The sequence below is a fragment of the Suricata suricatta genome, chromosome 11 (genome assembly GCF_006229205.1).
Source record: "Suricata suricatta isolate VVHF042 chromosome 11, meerkat_22Aug2017_6uvM2_HiC, whole genome shotgun sequence".
In the NCBI taxonomy this organism is placed as follows: Eukaryota; Metazoa; Chordata; class Mammalia; order Carnivora; family Herpestidae; genus Suricata; species Suricata suricatta.
The window spans coordinates 84600381-84623733 of record NC_043710.1 but is presented as its reverse complement, the minus strand read 5'-3'; the positions used below and the strand labels follow the sequence as shown (position 1 = coordinate 84623733).

Sequence of the window (23353 nt, the reverse complement as noted above, 5' to 3'; positions counted from 1 at the left end):
ACCAAAGGCAGTGACCACCAAGAATCCAGTAGCAGGGACCCCCAAAACTGGTTGCCATAGCCACCTAAAATTCTTAGGAAGCACTGCACAGAGTCACTTGGAAAGGGGGGAAATGGACTTAAAAAGCAATTCCCGGGTTTCAACATGTGTGCTTCGTTGGTAGAATTCAGGATGAGGATTTGAAGGACCCTGTGGGAGTATCCTTTCACTGCTCGCCCCTAATCCTCTCCAAATCGCCTAGGCTCTACAGCTGTTGGTTAGCCAGATAAACTATTTGTTCAATTATTCTTGGCCTCGATGGGGCGGCTGGCCTCAAAGGCTTGGGGCTTCGGAATTCGGGCTACTTCAATCGGCCCGGGCCCTCCCAGGGCTGCCTACAGGAGACAGGGCGCGTTTGAAGACACCATGCCCCTAGCAAGTCTCTCCTTCCACTTCCTTTTCATCTCCACCCAGACGGGGCTGAGGCCGCCGACGCCTCCCCACGGACCCCAGTGTCGGAGAGTAGAGTTAGCTTTGGGAACAATGCCAAAGCAGGGAATCAAGGCGATAAAATAATTACAAATGAAAGGGAGATTAGCAGACACCGTCGGGACAAATGCTTCCAAAACGGTTCCCGAAACCTCGGGGCAGCACATTCTCAGAGGCCACGTTGCTGCAGCTGCTGTCGCCATGGCGATGGGGGCAACAGATGCCGGGCTGGGAGCACTCGCTGCAAATGTCAGACCCAACAACACACCAGCCACAGGGAAGGAGATGACAGACTGGGTCACCTCTGCATCATGGAAATGGACTGGTAATTAATACAACTTTATTCTCTCCTTTTGTCTGCTCTCCCTCCCCCTTCCCTTGGCTTCGGTTGAGTCCCACTAATAAATGGTTGACAGCTGTTGAGAGATGGGTCCGGTCTGGCAGTTGCGATGAGAAATACTCTCTTTGGGGGTTTGATCCCCGCACTGTGAAGTCCTCAGAAGGGCTGGTATGCTCTCTCTCCAGCTGAGTCTTCATCCCAACTCCTCTGCCCCTGTCTCTCCAATTTGCTATCTCTTCCTCAAAACTCTCTTTTGGTTTCCCAGAAGATCCTGAGGCAGCACTAAGAACAGTGGCATGCTCATCTTCATCCCATAATCTCCATCATCTCCCTAAGACCAAACCTAAGTAACAGGAATGGAATTGCTGTATAAGCTCCCAAGCTTTGTACTTCCAAAGAGATTGCCATTCCTGAGCTCTTCCTATATACAAATTCTAGAAATATTACTGGCAGCACCTCTCTACCTAATATGATTGTAAAATCTGACAATCTCTTCCACATTCCATATCAACTTAGGCATTCCTCTGGGGTATTTCCCCTAGAAGCCACAGCCAGGAATTCATATAAATTTATATTTATATTCATATTTATACCTATATTTATACATATACACACATACATACACAAAGGATATGAACAGGCACTTTCTTTTTTTTTTCCTTTTTTTAAATTACAATTTAAGTAGTTGACATACAGAACAATATTGGTTTAAGGATTAGAATTCAGTGATCCATCACTTACATATAACACCCAGTGCTCACCACAGCAAGTGCCCTCCTTAATCCCCATCACCTTTCTAGCCCATCCGCCACCCACCTCCCTCCCTCAACCCATAGTTTGTTTTCTATCGTTAAGAGTCTCTTGTGGTTTGCTTCCCTCTCTTCTCCCTCCCCCTTTCCCATACATTCATCTGTTTTGTTTCTTAAATTCCACATGTAAGTGAAATCATACGGTATTTGTTTTTCTCTAATGGACTTATTTCACTTAGCATAATACACTCTAGCTCCATCCACATCCTTGCAAATGGCAAGATTTCATTCTTTTGATGGCTAAGTAATATTCAATCATATATATATATATATATATGTATATATATATATATATACACACATATATACATATATGCCACATCTTCTGTAAACATTCATTAGCCAATTGACCTCTCTCCATATCTTGGCTATTGTTAATAATGCTGCTGTAAACATTGGGGTGCATGTACTTCTTTGAATACATATTTTTGTATCCTTTGGGTAAATACCTAATAATGCAATTGCTGGATCGTAGTGTAGTTCTATTTTTAGTTTCTTATGGAGCCTCCATACCTGAACAGTTACTCTCTAAGTACTCATCAAAAGACCTTTCTCCAAACGATGATCTAATCATATAGTTAATGACTTAGAGTCAAATGAACCAGACACAAGCAGTTCTTCTGTTTATAATGAATACCTACTATGTACAAGGGTAAACTGTAAGTTCTCAAAGAATAGCAACTACACAATTTTTTTGTTGTGTATCTCCACTGCCCAACAGAATGCTCAGAGCAAGTATCAAAAAAACATGAAAACTCTGTAAGGCAGGGTACTCCAAACTTTGAAAATCAAGTATCCTTAAAGTAAGTTTTTAACAGGCAACCCCAACAGAGCTAGGTTTATTTAAATATCATGACCTAGTAATATAATAAGCTTCTCAGAACACACAGAAAAGTAGAAATTGCTATAGAAAATTGGGTATGGTTAAAATAAGTAGAAGTTCTAATATTTTCTTCTTATACTGCAATGGATCGTCTTGCCCTTTCACTTTAGAGACTGCCTTTGTGGAGAATACACAATTTCTAGACTCAGAACACTTATAGTCTACTTGAGAAGGCTTGGTGGAAAAGAACACTGGAATTTCTGTTAGAAACAAAATGAAATGAGATGAAATAAAGTTTAAAGTGGAGAATGATCGCCAAAATCATGGATGGGCTTCATGCAGCTCAAGAGACCCACCAAAAATGAATGCTAAAGTGTATAGGTATGTGCACGTTTTCTTAAGGAAAGTTCCAAAGCTTCTAGATGATCCTCCAATGGATCTGGAATACACAAAAATTGCAGAACAAGTGGCTTAAAGGAAGAAAGGAACCAGGAAATACAGAAGCATCCTGCCCAACATTGTCCTACTTTTGCAAAGGCAGCAATCAAGACCTGATGCTCCAAAAGTTACTCAAGGAGAGTATGGTATTTCCAGGGACTGAAACTTTGTCTCTAGGTTAGTGATTTTTCAACTTCTTTTAGCAGCGCCGACTTTTCAAATGATACCTTACGTGAAAGCCAAATATACAAAAGTAGATCAAAGTGAAGGTGTTCTGGGTGAAGTAGAGTTGATCCCTCAGCATCCCCAACTTCTGCATCCCCATGATGGCGTTTCCAGGAGACCAGAGGATTCCTTGGAATACAGCTGGAAATCCCCGCATTGGGTCTTCTTGAGCCTGTGATCTGACAGTTTTCCTTAACTAATATCCTCTTCAACTCAGTTTATGAACCATTCAAAAATCACTCCCTCTGCCTTCGGCTCCACCTCTGGCTATTTTACTTCCTTTGCATCCTTTGCCAAAGTCCCCATTAGCTGTAGTCTCTAAATGTTTTTCACCAAGGGTGAGTGGTCCATGATCCACCCTCAGCAGAATCACCTGGTTTGCTTGTTAATGATGCAAACTCATGAGCATTACCTCAGCCTTTATTGACTCAGAATTTCTGGGCATAAGGTCCCATCAACAGGCTCCTCACATGATTCTCATGTGTGTAGAGTTTGGGGTCTATCATCAGGCTATAGTACTTGGCCAGCAACTCCCACCCACTGGCCCTCAATTACCAGAGTCACCAGAATTGACTCAGCTTCACTCAAGCCTACCTAAGAGCTAAAGATGGAGACAGAAGGAGATGAAAATTCCAGGACTATGTGTCCATGGCTCCAAAGATAACAATAACTGGGTGTCCCCTGAGGTGACAATCCTCTTTCTCTGGTCTGAGTGCACAGTGACAGGCTTTTTTCTTTTAATACAGTGCTTAATGCTTTGCAGACTTGTGGAGGGGGACAAGGGCAGCTCAAGAGGCATGGAATTTACCAGAAGTCAGCCATCTTGTGGTCTTGGTGTGGGGGGAGCAGGGGGAAAATGCTGTACCCCAGAGTGGGACCATTTCCTCTCGGAGCATATTCAATTGAATGGGAGAGCCCCTAAACTTTCTGCATTTTTCCCAGTTAAAAATACAGTGGTGGCGGGGTGCCTGGCTGGCTCAGTCTAAGGAAGGTGACTCTTGTTCTCAGAGTCCTGAGTTCAAGCCCCATGTTGGGTGCAGAAATTACTTAGATAAATGAATACCTAAAAACTTTAAAAAAAAGACAGAAGTGGCTAAGCCTATGTGTAAGCTCCCTGGTAAGCTGTCATCATGGGTAAAAGGTGTTTTGCCGTACTGCTATAAAAGCAAGAACAACTCAGATAGCTATAAATGACAGGAAGTCAGCAAATCAACTCTCCATATTCTGCCCTCTTTTAGACCCAAATAAAGTTCTGCTTCTTTCACAAAGCCCTTCTTCAACCCACATCACTCTTGCCTTCTTTGAATTCCTAATACATGTATCAGCAGCACGTATTTTAGCACAAAATTATTCTTCGCTTTTAGTATCTTGCTTTTGTCTCCACATTTCCACATCATAACCCCTTGAGTGTAGAGACCACATATAATCTCAGTTTCTCCCTCAACGTCCATCATGGTATTTTGTACACAAGCATCAGTGAATACCTTCTGAACAGAGAGACCACATCAAAGGGAGAGGTTGGGAAAAGAGGAAGGTAGTAATAATAGCTAATGTTGCTGAGTACCAATTATGCGCCAGTACTGTTCCAAGCATTTAACATGTATTAATCGACTTAATTTTCACCACCTTTTGTGGTGAACCCCACATTATTAGTTACAGAGAAGTTAAGTGAATTGCTATGAAGAAACATAGCTATGAAGAAACAAAGGCACATAGCTATGAAGAAACAAAGCCACAATTTGAATCTAGGGAGTCTAGTTCCAGAACCCAGGCTCTATACATGCCCTAATGCTGCAGAAGGAGAGCTATCCCCTGTGGGCACGTGAGAAGTAGATGATGTAAGAGAAATGAAGGCAGTATATGGCTTCCCAGAAAAAGGAACTAGACCCCAGGATCTTCACCACAGCTCAATATGCAACAACCAGGAGTAAAAAAGGCAATGAGCTTTTTTCCAGTGTCTCAGCTCTGGGCTCAGCCCCTAACAAGTCAACTTTTCCCTCTGCTGCACCAACTACAACCTTCCTCATCCCCAGCCCCCAAGATCCTTCCTGCTTCTGCATGGATTGGAGGAAGTGGGGAGGGAGGAATTTGTCAGTGGACAGTATCTTGGGATGAATTTGTCAATGGAGTCACCTTTTGGGGATAACCCCAACTGGGCTGCACCAAACCCAAACTGGCAAATGAACTTTCATTGTGCTAGAAAAGCACCCCAAAATTTAAAACAATGCCTCACTCCGAAGGACCTGAGTGGCTCAGTCGGTTAAGCATCCAACTTTTGATTCTGACTCAGGTCACGATCTCACAGTTTGTGAGTTCAAGCCCTGTATCAGGCTCTGCATGCTGACATTGTGGATCCTGCTTGGCATTCTGTCTCCCTCTTTCTCTGCCCTTCCGCACTCACTCTCTCTCTCAAAATAAATAAAAATAACTTTAAAAAAATCCCTCACCCCCCCTTCTGCCCCTTGCCACAGACTCTTTTCAAACCCTCTAATGCTAAGTCATAAGAGTATTTGACACCCCTGAGCCCCACCTCTAAAGCCCAATCCCAGCTGAGCATTCCCAAAACCACTAAAGGTGCTCCTAGCTCCAGTCCAGGCCAGGAAACATGGCGGCATGTACCACCTCACAGGAAAGGAACTTGCCACATGTAGCCTGAGAAGACGGCTTCCCATGAGGTAGGGGAAGAGTCTTACCTCTGAAGGGAGCAGCTATTTGAAGGACTTATTATATGAAGTAAAAGTAAACTTCTTGCTCTGGCAATTATCTTAAAATGTAAGTATATTCATGGGTCCATAGAAAAACAATGACTGAAGCACCAGATCAATTGTCCAAGGCATAAAATACTAGTCTGGTTGAGAGAAACACAGGCTTAGTTTGGTTTTTATGGAAAAAAAAAATTTCTGAGAGAGGGAGATAGAGTGAGTGGGGGAGGGACAGAGGAAGAGGGAGAGAGAGAATCTTAAGCAGGCTCCATTCTTAGCATGGAGCCCGATGCAGGGCTCGATCTCACAATTGTGAAATCATGACCTAAGCTGAAAGACCCCCAGGTGCCCCAGAAATTTATACCTTATGTAAATTCTTTCTAAAGTGGAATATACCATTTTCCTTCATTTATCCACTCAATAAACTGGTACTGAATGTGCACCATGTTCTTGGCTCTTCCTTTGGGCAGCACACTGCAGATATGAAGGTGAACATGCCCTCAAGGAGGTGAAAGCCTAGAAAACTCAGAAAGGTAAGTAAATAGTCATGTGCAATGACTGAGATGGACATCCATAAAGGAATCCATGATGAGGGAATAGATCTATCAAGGGGCTCAGGAAGGACATTATGGAACAGAGAGTGCTTTTGGAAATCCTGAAGAGTATGTAGGGATTCAGACCAAGCATAGGTTCAGGGCACTGTGAGCTGCACAGCAGAGGTGAAAATTAATATCGGAGTCAGGAGTCAGATCTTGGACTTAAATTTGGCTCCAGGAAGCACTTCCTCCTGAAGTAGCCAAGAACTTGATTCAAAGCCCTTTCTTTGATCTAAATTGTCTGGACTTCTTCAAGGAAGGAAACAAGCCTTCCACTATCATGAAGGGAATGGCTGGCCCTGGCTGAAGGCCATGAGGGCAACAGAGCCAGGCACCTGGACCCTCCATGGTGAAGGGCCGAGTAGGTTCCTCTTGCATTGTTGGCTGCTTCACACACCTGATTTTGCCTAAAGTTCAAGGCTGCTCTTTCTTCCTTTCTGTCCACAGTGCTCAGCCCAATACTTTTTATATCATAAATATTAACTGGCCAAAATTATGGTGATTTTTTTCATCTGATTGCTTTTGGATAGTAGGATGTGTGTTGTCTCCGAATCAGTTCTATAAGGTTGAACAAAGGTACTGAACTGAAGGTAGTAAAATAGAACAATCACCACTATTTCTTGTTTGTCAGCTAACTGCCAGGTCCTGTACTAATGGCTTTTATGGATATAGTAAAACCTTGGCTTGCAAGCATAATTTGTTCCATTAACATGCTTGCATTCCAAAGCACTTATATAGCAAAGCAAATTTTAAGAACCATTGGCTCAGTTGTGATCATGTGACATTCAGTGTCACATACTACTTATATTGCAAGACATTGCTCATTTATCAAGTTAAAATTTATTAGAAATGTTTTCTCATCTTGTGTAACACTCATAGAACAAATTGTGTGTGTGTGTGTGTGTGTGTGTGTGTGTGTGTGTACACACTTATGTATATAATCTTATTTAATACAGCAAACTTTCAGGGAGAATTACTATCCATATTCCACAAAGGAGAAAAGTAGCCTCAGTGTATACTTAAACTACACAAAGTGGCAGGTCAGGGACTCAAATTCAGGTCTTTGTGCTCTATTACCAACATCCTGGGCTGGCACTAGGACTCACACCGGGCGAAGGGCACCGCAGTCAAACATCTAAGAAGTGAGCTCAGTGGGTGCTGCGTTCCTTCTCTCTTGCCCCTCTTACATCACCTCTGGAAATGGGTGTTCACGTAAGACATCGTTTTCTCAGGCTCCTCTCCACCCAGAATTTCACTCACTCGTTCTCTCACATTCAGATTGTCTCGATCCCTGCCATATTCACATCCTTTCATTTCCAATATTGTTTTTCCCTCTTTCCTCCTGTCCCTACCTGAGAGAGAGGAACTTCTAGAAGCCAAAAACCTGTGGAGATACATAAAAGAGCTTTTGGACTCCGTGAAATTGCTGGCCTCACAGCTAGAGTAATGTAAGGACATAAGGTGCCGGGAAGCTTGCAGCCTTCTCTTCTCTGCCTAGAGCCAGTTGGATAAGAAGTTTTTGGAAGGGATTACCTAGGCTTGCAGCATTCACCTCTGAGGGAGGTCACCCAGCCTCCCTGTCTCCTGTTCCTACCTGTCTCTGATGAAATGCCCAGGGTGCTAACTTGGCAAGAACAGGGATAAGGAGGTGCACTCCTTTTGCCCTTGAGAAGAAAGATTTGCCAAAGAAATTCATATTTGTGTTAATAGGACCCAGTTCTGTGTCTCAGTGACAGGCTTCTCCTGACAGACGAACACCAGGGTGGACCTGGGACACCTCTACTAATCATTACATCTGGCTTCTTCAGTCTACGTTTTCATGCCTTGACTGTTTCAAAACCTGGTGACTTCTCACTTCACAGAGTGATAAGAGCCTGAGAAGCCAAGAGAGAATACTGCCGTGAAACTGTCTTGAACCTGGGATACGTATAGGACCAGAGATATATCTTGGAAGGTAAGAGGAAAAGAGAGAGGAGATAGGCTTTTGCCTAGTACTCAAGTGCACAAGGTGTGCCCAATCCTGTCCTTTTCTAGGAGAGCTGAACATGAACCTGTCTCTGGACTAAGCTTGGTCCAGAATCCTATTAACATAAAAACTCTGGCAATATGGGCACACCGGGAAATAAGACTTCAAGGTACCCCACTGAAGGGAAAGAATATGCTGAGATTGATTCAGTGGCTCTAGTGTCTGCTGTAGGGAATCAAGAGTCAGAAGGCACTCTTGTAGCAGTAACACGTTCCAGGGTCTCCAGAAGCAGGACAACACCCCCTAGAGGCGTGTGGATGTCGTTGCAATGTCAGGGAAAGAGCGCCACCTACTGAACATCCTGTAACATGCTTATTTGTCAACTCAAATTTTCCCGTAGGTACTTTTAATTTGCTTACTAAATTAGGCAGTATTGGGCTTACTGGAAGTGTACTGGTAAAATGGAAAAAGCAAGTGGAAATACAAGACGATTTGCTTACTGGAAAAATGGGAATCAAAGAAAAATAGGCAGCCATTATTTCAACAATAGGTGCCACCTATCTACACTGAGTTGTGGAACATGGGGAAGCAAGCATGTTGCAGTGAAAAAAGCCTAACTTCTGGAATCAGACAATTGAGATCAAATTTCTGTTAGCTCTGTGAACTTGGAAAAGTTACTTAACTCTCTCTCTGAGTTTAGTTTTCCATATCTCTAAAGGAGGGGGTCCTTGCAGTGTGTTACAGCAAAAGTTTAAATGAGATAATGTAAATAAATTAAAAATGAAAAGTGTATAAGGTAAATCAGATACTATGTATGATAAGTAGGCTTCAAAAGTATAATAGAAAATATTTAACATAAAAAATTTTTCCTCATTGTTAAAATTGTGAAATATTCCTAAAATGGATGTATCAAATGAGAAGACAGAATCTCTGGAGCTTTTTTAAATAGTCTAAATTTTATTTTTCTCTATAGTCATTAATTCTGATTCTTCTCCAAAAGACAATGTATTTCTTTTTTAAAGGTTATTTTATTTTTTTATTTTGAGAGAGAGAGAGAGAGAGCGAGCAAGTGAGCACGAGCAGGGTAGGGGCAGAGAGAGAGGAAGAGAGAATCCTAAGCAAGCTCCATGCTGTCAGCACAAAGCCCCATGCAGGGCTTCATCTCTTGAATCATGAGATCATGACCTGAGCCAAACTCAAGAGTTGAATGCTTAACTGACTAAGCCACCCAGGTGCCTTGACGATCTATTTCTGGTCACAGGGCCTGGAAACAGAATTCTAAAAAATTAAGATTCCACTAAAACTTATTGATAACGTCTGCCACATGCCACACACTTTCAGAGATGGTCTTTTATTATCACCAGTAAAATATAAGGCTTCGAGAGGATCCCTTCTTTCCACCAGAAAAATCTTTGCCAAGATTAGGAGAACCTCCTGCTTTTGTAGGCTTTCAAGATTACTCAGAAAAACCCAACACTGGAAACAACCCAAATGTCCATTAACAAAAGGATAGATTGTAGTCTGTCCATACACTGGAATACCACAGCACAATAGAAGTGCTGGATAAACACTACAATCTGGGTAAATCTCAAATCTCAGGGGGAAAAAAGGCCAGACCTAAATAATAAATTAATTAATTAATTAATTAATACTGTAATTTTATAAAGTTCTGTAATACAAACATCTCATCTGTGCTGGTAGAAATCAGAACAGTAGTTTGTACAGGTCGGCGCTGGGGAGGGACTACAAGGAGACACTAAGGAAATTGTGAGGTGATGGAAATATTCTGTCTTGACTTCGGTGATGGTTACACAGGTAAGTACAAACAGTGCTGTGCTGGCACCCATGGTAGCCGTCAAGGGTGCTGATTGTGAAGTGTGCAGGAAGTTAGCAAGCCAGTTGACATCGGTAGCTTGGAACTCACCATGGTAAGAGTACTCATACCACACAAATTCAAATACTACAAAGCAGGGGCTTTCTATTCCACCAGAGAGCCAGTGGTTAAACATTCACAAACATACTGCTGGGCAGTTTTGTCAAAACTCATCAAACTATATGATTAATACCTATGTATGACACCATATAAGAATGATACCTCAGTAAATGGGTGTGCAGAAGAACACAGCTGTGGGCCTGTACTGAGCACTCCGCTGAGAGAAGAAGATTGTTAGCAGCTTCCTGGAGTTGACAAGGAAAACTTAAGCAGTCCTTTTGTTCAGAGGCACCTGGGTGGCTCAATTGGTTAAGCATCCGACTCTTGATTTCGGTTCAGGTCATGATCTCACCGTTTTGAATTCGAGCCCCACATCCCACTTGGGATTCTCTCTCTCCCTCTCTCTCTCTGCCCCTCCCCTGCTCTCTCTTTCAAATAAATACACTAAAAAATTTTTCTAAAAAGAAGTCTTTTTGTTCAGTCATAATGGATCCAATGTAAGAATCCAAATAAAAACGCATTGACCTTGGGGAAGAAGGGCAAAGCCAAGTTGGCATTTTTATAGTAGCTGCAAAGATTATAGATCATCAGCCTTATTTTAGTGAGGAGGAATTAGAATCCACTCTCCATACTCTACAGTTTTATTAATTTTATTTTTTAAATCATACAAGGAGATCCCTCTGTATACAATTACATGACTTTAACACACACATAGATCCATGCAATCACCATACCAGGATAAAGTATGGCCATCACTCCACAAAATTCCCTCACACTCTCTCTATAATCACAGCCTCCCAGCACCTAAACCCTGGAAACCACTGATCTACTATCCATCAATATTTGTCTTTTCAAAAATTTCATATAAAAATGACATATGAGAGGTGCCTGGGTGGCTCAGTTGGTTAAGCGTCTGATTTCAGCTCAGGTCATGATTGTGGGTTCTAGCCCTGCATCGGGCTCTCTGCTGACAGCGCGGAGCCTGGAGCCTGCTTGGGATATTGTGTCTCTCTCTCTTTCTCTCTGCCCCTCCCCAACTTGTGCGTGCTCGCTCTCTCTCTCTCTCTCTCTCTCAAAAATAAAAACATTTTTTAAAAATTTAAAAAGTGACATACGGATGAGAAATACAATATGTGAGCTGTTTGTTGACACAACTTGTTCCACTCAGCGTACCTTGAAGGGCCATTGATTGTTGCATGTATAAATACTTGATTCCTGGGGGGCCTGGGTGGTTAGAGCCTCGCATTGGGCTCTGTGCTGACAGCTCCAAGCCTAGAGCCTGCTTTGTATTCTGTGTTTCCCTCTCTCTCTGGCCCTCCCCCACTTACACTCTGTCTCTTTTTCTCAAAAATAAATAAACATTAAAAAATTCGTTCATTCCTTTTTATTGCTGAGTAGTAGTCCATATTATGGCTATACCACCATTTGCTTATTTATTCACCCACTGATGGACCTGGGATGTTTCCAGATAGGGGCAATTATGACTAGAGCATGAGTAAACATTCATATTTGGGTTTTATGTGAACATAAGTTTTCATCTCTCTAGGGGGTGGGTTCTATGGCAACTGTATGTTGACTTTATAAGAAACTGTCAAAGTATTTTCCAGAATGGCTGTATCACCTTTCATCCCCCCCCCCATAAATGTATGAAATTGAAGCTGCTCCATATTCTCAGCAGTGTTTAGTAATACCAGTAACTTTTATTTTAACTATCTTAGGTGTGTAGGGCATCTTATGGTTTAGTGGTACCTTAAAGCTTTTGTGGTTTTACTTTTCAATTCCCTAGTACCTAATGATGTTAACTTATTTGTGTGTGCTTTTCAGTATTCACATATCCTGTGAACAAGTCCTATGACAGATGTGTGGTTTGTGAACTATTTTCTAGCAGGCTATATCTAGTGTTTTCATTTTATTAAAAGCATATTTCATGGAGGCTTTTAATTCTGATAAAGAGCAATTTGTCAATTTTTGTTAATGAACCATAGTTTTGGTATCCCATCTAAGAAATAGCTTCCCAACCTCAGGTCACTACGAGTGTTCTCCTGAAAGTTTTAGTTTTCCATTCTACATTTAGACCTATTATCTACATTGAGTTAATTTATGTATAAACTGTGAGGTCAGTGTTCTTTTCTATATATTTATTTATCCTGCATATGGACGTCCAGTTGTTCTAACATCATCTCTCCTGAACTGTTTGTTTTGTACCTTTGTCAAAATCAGTTGGCCCTGTTTGGATGGATCTATGTCAAGACTCCATTCTGCTCCACTGATCAGGGTGTGACCTTCTGCAGTTCCACACCACCTTGATGCTGGTAGCTTCGTGGTGTGTCATAAAATTGGGTGGTGGGATTCCTACAACATTATTCATATGTTTCAAAATCATTTTAGGTATTCCAACAACAAAATGTCCTGGTGAGATTTTAACTGGAACTGTGTTCAATCTATAGGTCAATTTTGGCAGAATTGACGTTTGTATGTTACATCTTCCCATTCATGAACACAGTGTGTCTCTCTTTTTATTTAGGTCTTTGAGTTCTTTGACCAACCAAAATTAGTGAGATATTCATCTAAGTGTTTCATTTTGTGGAGCTTTTAGGTGGTATTGTGGTTTTTTTTTTTTTTTCATTTTGCTTTCCAATCATTATTTCTGGTTCTGATAGTTCATTGTATGCTGGATTGGCTAGGTCAATTTACCCCAACCTGCGGTAAAACCTCAGTCTCCATGTTGCTGTGAGGTATTTTTTGGATGTTATTAACATTTTAACCTTAGAGCTTGAGTAAAATCTTTATATGGTGAGTGGGCTCCATCCAATTAGAGAAAAGACTAAGGTCCCCCCACAGAAGCGAGAATTCTGCCTCCAGAGAACCTTCAGCCTCAAGCTGCAACAGCACATCTTCCCTGGGTCGCCAGCCTGCTAGCCTGCCCTACAGATTCGGACTTGCCAGCCCCCACAGCGTGTGATATATATCATATATATATACACACACATATATGCGCACACACACACACATCCCACTTGCCCTTTCTTTGGAGAACCCTAATATACTGGTATATAGAAATAGAATTGGTATTTGTATATTGACTTTATATCCTGGAATCTTGTTAAATCTACTTACGAGTTCTAGGACGATTTTTACAGACTCCTTAGGAATTTCCACATACCCAATTATGTCAACTACAAATAGGGACCCTTTGACCTGGGCTGGGACGGAGAGCCCAGGGCAGGAGGGTGGTATTGCCTTTAGATTTTCTGATTCAGTTAGATAGTTTATGAGGCCTGTTAATGTTCCAGGCCATTTTGAAAGCATGAAAATTTTGAGAGAAAGTAACAGAGAACAAGAATTTTCTCGACAACGGTGAGGTGGTAAGGAGTGGTGATTCAAACACTAGCTTAGAAAGAACAGGCCCCAGACAGTGGAGCAGGAGACAGTGGAAAAATAAAGTCCAAAGATAAACTCAGCCTGTTCCTTAATAAAGCCAGGCCTTTAGGTAAAATCTGAGCTTAAGTCAAGGTTGGGTCCATCATAGGGATCCAGGTAAGTCTGGTGCATTGGCGAGATGCCCAGTGAAAGTCTTTGTAAGGTGTGGGGGATGGGGGGTGCTAAGAAATTTTCTGGACTAGAACTCATTATGAAAAAGAAGAAACTTACCCAGAACAGAGCCTTAGAGCATTCTGAGCATAATAGGAGAGTTTCACATAAAGTCTTCAGAATTCTGGGATATATGCATCCCTTCTTGGGTGCCACTCTTAAACTGTAACTCCAAGTAGAGAGAGGTCTCCCACAGTCCAACATAACTCATTGGCAGCTGTGCCCAGCACAGCAATCTTGGAGCAGCTCTGCAAAACTCATATGTGATGTGCAGGGGTGCCACCAGACCAGGAAATACAGCTTCTGTCCTGTGTGAGCTAATGTGTACATGAGCTACATGAGCCCATGAAATGCTCCTGTAGGACCTGAGGTCACCATATCCAAGTTGGAATCTGTGCCCAGCTCCAATATGGCGGGCACGGGCTGCCATACTACCGAACAATTCTTAGACACCAACTGGGTGTCTTACAGTCCAATTCAATTCTAACACTGTCTACCCCGAGATAACATGCACAGGGAAACAACATCTATTCAGAGATAGCATCAGATCCCACAGGCTAAGGGTTCAGGCTTACAAAACTGCCCCCCACCCCCTCACTTCAGATGCCAATCATAAATCCAGGGAGTTACCTGTGCTTCCAAATGACCATCTGTAAATCAGAGATGCCCACTATCTCTGAACCTCCTTGGGTTCAATTAATTTGCTAGAGCAGCTCATAGAACTCAGAAAAACATTTCAGTTACTAGATTACCAGTTTATTATAAAAGGATATAAATCAGGAGCCAGGGGATGGAAGAGAAGCCAAGCCTGGGTGTGTGGGAAGGGTTCAGAGCTTCCAGGCCCTTTATAGCACTCTGAACCTCATCCTTTTGGATTTTTATAGAAGCTTCATTACATAGGCATTATTGATTAGATCATTGGCCATTGGTGACTGAGCTCAAGCTCTAGCCCCCCTCCTCTTGGGGTTGAGGGTGGGGGAGTGGGAACTGAAAGTACCAATCCTCTAAGCACTGGGTTGATCTCCACAGCAACCAGGGCCCCCATTCTTAGGCCATTTAGTGCTTTCCAAAAGTCACATCATTAACATAACAAAATACACCCTTATTGCTTTCATCACAGGAAATTCCAAGAGTTTTAGGAGCCCAGTACCAGAAATGGAGACAAAGGCCAAGTATATATTTCTTATTATAAATCACAATACCCCAGGACCCCAGACCCTTGGTGCAGACTTTGAAACTGGAGTTTTTAAATCATGATATGCTGTTTCTACAGGCCTGTGAGGTGAAAGAGAAATACTTAAATAAAAAAGGAAAACTTCATTTTTGTCCGCTGTAAACTCATCTCCCCTCCTCCGTCACAGCACCTTTAAGATCTGTTTCTGCCATGTCCCCAGAACTGGAAGCTGTAACAGTGTCTGGCCACCTGTGAGGTCACTAAAGATGGCAGGCCATCTTGCAGCTCCACATTAGGCTGCCTGTTAATCATCACGCCCCCTTGCTCCCGCTCACTTTTCTATCATCCCATGGATGGTTCCTAACAGCTGTCTCCGAAATCTCCCAGGCTGTAGAAATCATTCTCTAAACAATATGTCAAAACACCATTAGTGCCCCTCAACACGACCTCAGTTCCCCACCCCTTCCTGTGCTGGCCATTTTTCTCTTCTGCCTCTCTTCCTCCACCTCCAGTAACCTCTCCTGCTGCCTTCCAATCCACTCCTCCCCACCCTTTCTCCTCCTTTCCCAAATTTCCACACCAAGCTGAACACTTGTTGGAGAGCATGTTACTTCTGTGCCCCTTGGAACCTCCTGCAGCCCCGACCCCGAGACTTCCGGGACTTCCTCTCCACCCCCCTGCTCCCTGACATCCCTGGGCCTCCCAACAGCTGGGCCTTGCCTGGATCCCTGCACATCACCAAACTAAGCCAATGTTCCAAAACAGCCTCCTGAACAGTGATGACACCTGCACACTTATTTGGAAGGTCTGTGCAGCCGAGACCAGGAACAATGCAGAAAAGACAATAGCATGGTGACCACTGAGAGAGATGAACCCCCAAGCCTGTACTTTTCCTAAAGAAGGACCAGGGAATGAATGAGCATTAAGGATGAATCTGAAGCCAGATCTCTACAGGTCCCAACTGTAGGGGGGAAAAAAATCAATGAAGATTTTTTAACTGGCTTTATTAAATGACTTAAGAATCAGGCAGCATCCCATCTAGCAAGTAGAGGGAGGCTCCACTGATCTAAACAAAAAGATGTTTAAAGGTAAAGGGAGAGCATTAAAAAAAGAAGAAGGGAATTTATTAGCAAAGAATGCGCTGTTTAGGAAGGCAAAGTGGCCTTCTTGAGAAGCGGGGAAGTGGTCTACCAGTAAACTTCCTGGTAAGGGCCAAGATATTTTGTGTTGACTGGTTAAAGGCTGCAATCCTAGGGGTACTGAAACTGCACTCTGGTTAGACGTTAAGTCCCAGTTTGCTGACTTGGCCTAAGTGAAACCGTCTTGCGCCTGTGGTTTCCTTTCCAACAACTGTAAAGACACAAAGGTAGCTTCCTTTAAAATTGCCTTTCTTGAGGCGCCTCCGTGGCTCAGTTGGTTAAGCGTGTGACTTTGGCTCAGGTCGTGATCTCACAGTCTGTGGATTCGAGCCCTGCTTTTGGCTCTGTGCTGACAGCTCAGAGCCTGGAGCCTGCTTCAGATTCTGTGTCTCCCTCTCTCTCTGCCCTTCCCCGCTCACTCTCTGTCTCTCAAAATAAAATAAAGACATAAATAAATAAATAAATAAATAAATAAACAAACAAACAAAATAAAATAAAATTGGGTTTCTTATTCTCACTGGATGACCAGAACCCAGGCCTGGATTCTGATACAGAAGGGTCTGTGCTAAGCATTAGCTCCCTTCAAAGTACTGTTTCAAACTAAACCAGAATAGAGTCCATTTATATATGACAATATATTTCTATATTTTTTTGTGTTAAACAAAAATTCAACTGAGTAATTTAAAAGATCCAGTTGGCTTTTTTGAATGATTCATGAATCAATAGCATCCCATCTAGCAAATAGAAAGGAGCCCTATATCGCTGCAAAAAAGGAAAAGTTTGTAAAGATAGAGAGTAAGAAAAGGAAATCACTAGCAGAGAATCCATTGTATTAGGCAAGCTCATCCTTCTGAAGGGAATGGAAAGAATCGATCAGTAAATTTCTAGTGCTGGCCGGGCAATTCCATGTTGACTGGTTGCAGGTTACATGGGGAAGGAAGGCTGAAATTGCACTTGGATTAGGTTAGGTGTTAGGTCTTGGTCAATAAGTGACTCCATTGGGGCCTGTGGTTTTCTTTCTGACATTTGTAAATTTTATAAAACATACGTATAGAAACATACATAAGTCATTAAATTTACACCTTGATGTAGATCAAAAAACAGAATATTACAAAACCCCGGAAGCCCCCAGCCCCACTTCCTGTCACTATCCAGCTCCAAGCCCAGGGCGACTTCTAACTTCTAACATTGTAGATTAGCTTTCCTGTTTTGTTCCTTTTTTTAATTTGTAGAGTAAAATCATCGAATATGTATACTTTAGTGACTGGCTTTTTTCACTCAGTTTGTGAGACGCATTCTTCTTGAATGTGGTTCATTCCCATTGTTGTAGAGTATTTCAGTGAGTAAATATACCACAGTTTATTCATCCATTTCACCTTTGAGCCTTTGGGCAGTTTCCAGTTTGGAGACAGAGAGATGTGAACATTCTAGAACACATCTTTTGGTAAACATATGCGTGCAGTTCTGTTGGGTATATATTTTGCAGTGGGATTACAGTTCTGAGAAATACATTTCAAAGAAAAGGAAACTAACTCAAGTTTGATATAGACTTAATTGTTGCAAGAAATGGATCTCATGACGGTAGCACACCCAAGCTGGCTGGGAGCAGTGCATGGAGCCTGCTTGCTGAAGCACAACTGTAATCCTGAGATGCACGTACAGATCTCAACGAGTTGTTCAGAGAAGACGTATTTTATTTCATTTTTTTGTTTATTTACTTCTTTTGAGAGAGAGAGTGTGCAAGCATGAGCGGAGAAAGGGCAGAGATAGAGAGGGAGAGAGAATCCCAAGTAGGCTACATGCTATCGGCACAGAGCCCGATGCGATGCTGGAATTCACAAGCCCTGAGATCATGACCTGAGCCAAAGTCAAGAGTTGGACACCTAACCACCTGAGTCACTCACGTGCCCCAGCACCAGATTTATTTTAAATGATAGGAAAGAGCTTGGGGAAAAGATCTCAGAATCAGTCAGATAAATAAGGCTAATTGGTGGGGCCAGTAACTATCTTCAGAAAATTTATGTAAGATCATACAGTTATTCTTCATTCCTATGTGCAGAATCTTTTGATTGAGAGAGTGGCTCACTGGAAAAGGAGACAAGCAAAGATGGAGAAGGTACCACATGTACATGTAGGCCCAAAAAAAATCTGCACCAGGGGCGCCTGGGTGGCCCAGTTGGTTAAGCATCTGATTTTGGCTCAGGCCACAATCTCATGGTTCATGAGTTCAAGCTCCAAGTCAGGCTCTGTGCTGACAGCTCAGAATCTGGAACCTGCTTTGGATTCCATCACCTTCTCTCTCTGCCCCTCCCCCTCTCTCAAAGATAAATAATTTTTTTAATCTGCACTGGGAGTTATTTATAATCCTGGATGGAGTTATTACCTTAAGGAAAGAAGATTCCATTTCCTGGGTCCTCACACTGCATATGACTAAAATAATTTCATTCATGCCACCAGATCCCCTCACTAATATATGCAAAATACCTATTGCACAATTTTGTCATTTCTGCTCTTTGAAGATAAGTGACAGAATTAATCTTCCCATTTAAAAAATAAGAAAATGAAGTCTCAAGGGAATCTGAGTTTTTTCTTTTTTTCTTTAAGTTAATTGACTTATTTCGAGAGGGACAGTGTGAGTTGGGGGGCTGGGGGGGGGGGAGAGAAAGAGAGAGAGAATCCCAAGCAGGCAACCAGAGCCTGATGCAGGGCTTGAACCCACAAAGCTGCAAGATCATGAACTGAGTTGAAACCAAGAGTCAAGACACTTAACCAACTGAGTCACCCAGGCACCTCAGGAATCTTCACTTTCTAATTTCAATTTTAGTCAATGATTCTGGAAGTTCTGTCTTAGTAACTGAAGTGACCAACCTGTGAACCAGACATAGCCAAGTTTATCTTGTAACAAGGCAGCATGGCTGGGCCTACAGCGCCATCTCGTGTTCACAGTGAGGCAGTACACGCTTTATACATCCTATCAAGCGTTAGTCAGATATTCAGTATTGAGTACTATTCAGAGATTGGTAAAACAGTTCCAGATTTCACGTTTTAGTTGCCATATAGCTTTGGGCAGCTTATTTTACCTCATTATGCCTCAGCTTTATAAACCTGAAAATGGAGATAAAAGTAAGAAATTCAGTTTCTCAGAGGGGTATATAAGTTAAGCAACATAAGGCATATAAAATGTTTGCACACTTAGTAATCATTCCACATGTGATAACCACAAAACATGATTCCTTAAAGAGTTGATATTTTTGCGGCGTCTGGGTGGTTCAGTCGACGAAGCATCCGACTTCAGCTCAAGTCATGATCTCGGGGTTCGCGGGTTGGAGCCCCGCATCGGGCTCTGTGCTGACAGTTCAGAGCCTGGAGCCCTCTTCAGAGTCTGTGTCTCCCTCTCTCTCTGCCCTTCCGTTGCTCCCCCTCTGTCTCTCTCTGTCTCTCAAAAATAAATAAATATTTAAAAAATTTAGAGTTGATATTCTTATGGGGGGGAGTGGACGTTAAGTAGAACACAGAAAATACATGACAAATAATGAAATAGAAATAGAAAATGTTTATGAATATTCAAAACACATAGGCAAGTATCAAAACTAATGTTGCTCTCACATGTGACCTTCAGGCATTATGCATTAAGACTTCTTTGAGCTCAGTAAAAAAAAAAGAAAAGAAAGAAAGAAAGAAAAGAAAAGAAAAGAAAAACAGGCTGAAGCAACAATAAAGGACCTCCTGTGTGTCCAAAGAACTTTCAGGCATAGGTGGTAAGCTACCTAGTATCATTAAGTTTCAAGCTATAGTTCTTAAGTCTTAGTTGTTAGATATTATCATAGCAATATATCATGTATATACATATTATATATGTATTTTATTTCATCTATAATGGATATTCTCTGAGTTCATTAATCTTAGAGGGTTAATATCAAAGATTATTGTTGACAAGAATAATAGCATTTAAAAATCAGAGCATGGTGTGCCTGGGTGGTTCAGTCAGTTTAGCGTCCAACTTCCGACTTCAGCTCAGGTCATGATCTCATGGCTCGTGGGTTCCCGGCTCATGAGTTCAAGCCCGTCATGGGGCTCTGTGTTGACAGCTCAGACCCTAGGGCCTACTTTGGATCCTGTGTATCCCTCTCTTTGCCCCTCCCCTGTTCACGCTCCATCTCTCAAAAAATAAAATAAAACACTTTTTTAAATTTTAAATAATAAATAGTTTCTGTCTTGAGCTCACCCCAGCAAGACAGTGGGACACAGTTTCCTTTCACTCTTGCTTCTTGTTATCAGAGTTCCTGAGTGGAATGATCCCTTTAGACACTATCAACAACCTTCTCTCCAAGTACCTTCCTCTGGTCAGTTGGTTCTTCCTCTCTGCTCAAGTTGCTTTCCTCTGTCTCTTATGACTCACTTTACTGATGCTAAAAGCTCCCTGCTCATCTGCCCTTGAGCCCTACTGTGTCCTGAGACTGGACCCGCTAACTTTCCCCTGGGACTCTTCCTTTCCAGCCACCATCACTGCTTCTGGCCTGAGCACAGACCCTCAGCTAATCCATAACGTTAGAGTGGGTGCCTCAGGCTGGAGTGGGGACTGGTGGCAGCCGCTCCAGGAGGGGGTGGCCTCTTCTCTTGCTTTGCTGGCTACATCCACAGGAAGGAGCCTCAGGTCAGCTTCTCCGGCCAGATTGGTAGCCACCAAGACACTTGCTACCCTACTATCTTTTAGATGCACACCCAATGAGGTACAATTTACAATGTTTTGTATCCAATCAAAAATTACTAGACATGAAAAAAAAAGAGAAAAATACCATCCATAAGGAAGAGAAAAGCAAACATGAAGCCAAATCTAGAATAACAGATTATATAACTAGTAGACCAGAACATTGAAACAGTTTCCTATAACTGTTGTGTATGATGTTTCCTAAATGTTCAAGAAGTTTGAGGAGAGACAGAACATGTTGGAAGAGACGTGGAAGATACAAAAATATCCAAAATGAATTTCTGAGAATAAAACTACAATTCTGAGTTGAAAATTTGCTGGATTGATGATGAAGAAGAAAAGACTAGTGAACTTAATGACATAGTAATATAAGCCATCCACAATGAAATGCAGAGAAAAAAATACTAAAAGAACATGAAAAGAGCTTTAGTGCACTGTGGGACAAATCCAAACAGTCTAACATATAAAAAGGAAGACACTAAGAAAACTTTCTGGTGTAAAAAGGAATCCCTGAAAATGACAGAGAGCCAATCCGAATTTTTATTTATTTTTATTTTTTAGAAAAAGAGAGTGCATGCATGTGCTTGCTCAAGCAGGAGGGAAGGGCAGAGAGAGAGAGAGACAGAGAGAGACTCTCAAACAAGCTCCCCACTGTCAGTGCACAGCCCGATGCCAGGGTGGATCTCATGACCCTAAGACCATGACCTGAGTCGAAACCAGGAGTCAGATGCTAAATGGGCTGAATCACCCAGGTGACCCATTTTCAAATAGCTTAATTGGGGGGAAAATGTATTTTAATTCCCAAGGCCCCAACACACATTTTTGTGATGCAATGTTTTAGTCATCACCAATCCGAACAGTCTGCTCTTAGTCTGACTTTCCGTCATCCCAGAACTTTGAGTCACAGTGCCCCCTTACCAGTTTTTTTAAAGTAATATACAGGGGTGGCTGGGTGGTTCTGTTGGTTAAGCAACCAACTCTTTTAGGCTCAGATCATGATCTTACAGTTTGTGGGATTGAGCCCCACATTGGGCTCTACACTGACAGCGTGGAACCTGTTTGGGATTCTGTCTCTCCCTCTTCTTTCTCTTCTGCCAAATAAATAAGTAATATTAAAAAATAATATTAATAGGAGTGCCTGCGTAGCTCAGTTGGTTAAACACTTGACTTCGGCTCAAATCGTGATCTCGTGGTCTGTGAGTTCAAGCCCCACGTCAGGCTCTGTGCTGACAGCTCAGAGCCTGGAGCCTGCTTTGGATTCGGTGTCTCCCTTTCTCTCTGCCCCTTACCTGCTCACACACTATCTCTCTCTATCAAAAATAAATAAACATTTAAGAAAACTTTTTAAAATAATATTAACAGTACAAAAAATATACATGGCCAAGAAGCATTCATTCCAGGAGTGCAAAAGCTGTTCAAAAATGGGAATCCTATCAATATAAATCATTATATTTGTACACTAAAAAAGAAACCCTACATGATTTATGAATACATGCAAAGAAAGTTTTTTCCTAATATTTAATAGCATCTCTAATAAAAACACTAATTAAAATATGAATAGAGGGATACCTGGGTGTGTCTGTCGGTTAAGCTTCTAACTCGTGATTTCAGCTCAGGTCATGATCTCATAGTTTGTGAGATCAAGCCCCATTTGGGCTCAATGCTGACAGCACCAAGCCTCTTGGGATTCTCTGTCTCTCCCACTTTCTCTGCCCTTTGGATTCTCTCTCTCTCTCTCTCTCTCTCTCTCTCTCTCTCAAAAATAAATAAATAAATATTTTTAAAAAATAGGAATAAAGGGGAGTGCCTAGGTGGCTGGGTTGGTTAGGCATCTGACCCTTGATTTCAGCTGGCATCATGATCTCCCAGTTCATGAGTTCAGGCCCTGCATCAGGCTCTATACTGACAGTGTGGAGCCTGCTTGGGATTCTCTCTCTCTCTCTCTCTCTCTCTCTCTCTCTCTCTCTCTCTCTTTCTCTCTCTTCCTCTGTCCTTTCACCATTCATGTTCTCTCTCAAAATAAATGAATGAACTTTTAAAAAAGGAACAGAAAGAAACTACTTCAATATGATGAAAACTTTATAAAAACCAACATTCAGGTTCTGTTTTCAATCATGACAGAATAACAGAGCCTGGATTTACCCTCCCTCCTTAAACAAAATTTTTGAATATATGAATCAAAACACACATTGCAACTCAGTCAGCACAGGTCAGTGATCCCTGAAAGATGGAAAACCAGTGAGGTGACCCCTGAAAGTGCCCCCAGCTCACCACTAGGAGAGTTTCCCAACTGGACGCGGAAAGGGGACACCAAAACTGAGTCCTGCATTCACGCTGAGTTAAGGAGACAGATTTAGAGCTCGGGGAGGGCAAGGCGATAAAAATTTGTTAGCAAAGTATCACAGAGGGAACTGGAGAGAGAAAGAGGGCCCCGGAGATCC

The 23353-nt window shown here is 42.1% G+C and overlaps 1 long non-coding RNA gene across 2 annotated transcripts in view; it reads left to right on the top strand.

Moving 5' to 3' along the window:
- The first annotated feature begins 700 nt into the window (after positions 1-700).
- The window catches only part of LOC115272017, a 34784-nt gene continuing 12131 nt past the window's right edge, over positions 701-23353 (top strand). Inside the window, exons 1-3 of one of the 2 annotated variants that reach the window (XR_003900195.1) lie at positions 701-793; positions 6276-6338; positions 8264-8355. This is a non-coding gene — a long non-coding RNA (uncharacterized LOC115272017). Of the gene's footprint in view, positions 794-2848; positions 3056-6275; positions 6339-8263; positions 8356-23353 lie in introns of those variants that run through there. The other variant, XR_003900194.1, reaches the window with a different exon arrangement.